Source organism: Eurypyga helias, unplaced genomic scaffold, assembly GCF_000690775.1.
Source record: "Eurypyga helias isolate BGI_N326 unplaced genomic scaffold, ASM69077v1 scaffold46288, whole genome shotgun sequence".
NCBI classification, from domain to species: Eukaryota; Metazoa; Chordata; class Aves; order Eurypygiformes; family Eurypygidae; genus Eurypyga; species Eurypyga helias.
Window position 1 is genome coordinate 1 of NW_010267156.1, and position 311 is coordinate 311.

A 311-nucleotide genomic window follows, 5' to 3' on the forward strand; every position below is an offset into this window, starting at 1 on the left:
GGGGGTGACATCTTCAGGCTGATGCTGGCTCCCCGGCCGGCACGCAGAACGGAACCCGGGACAGAGCCCGGTACGTGCAGCCCAGCGGCACCTCGGCCGTGCCGCCCTGCTCGTCAGCGTGAGCTCTGCCCTCTCCTGCCCCTCGCGCCGCTCCGCAAGGAGGAACACGGAAGGGGGACGGGCGGCGAGCCTGGGAAATCACAGCAGAGCGCTGCGAACGGAGTCGCCGTTCAAAACGAGCCCGGAGGCACCAACTAGAAGCTCTCGCGTCAGACGCGAGCGACCGGTCAGAGCGTCGGGGTTGGGGAGCG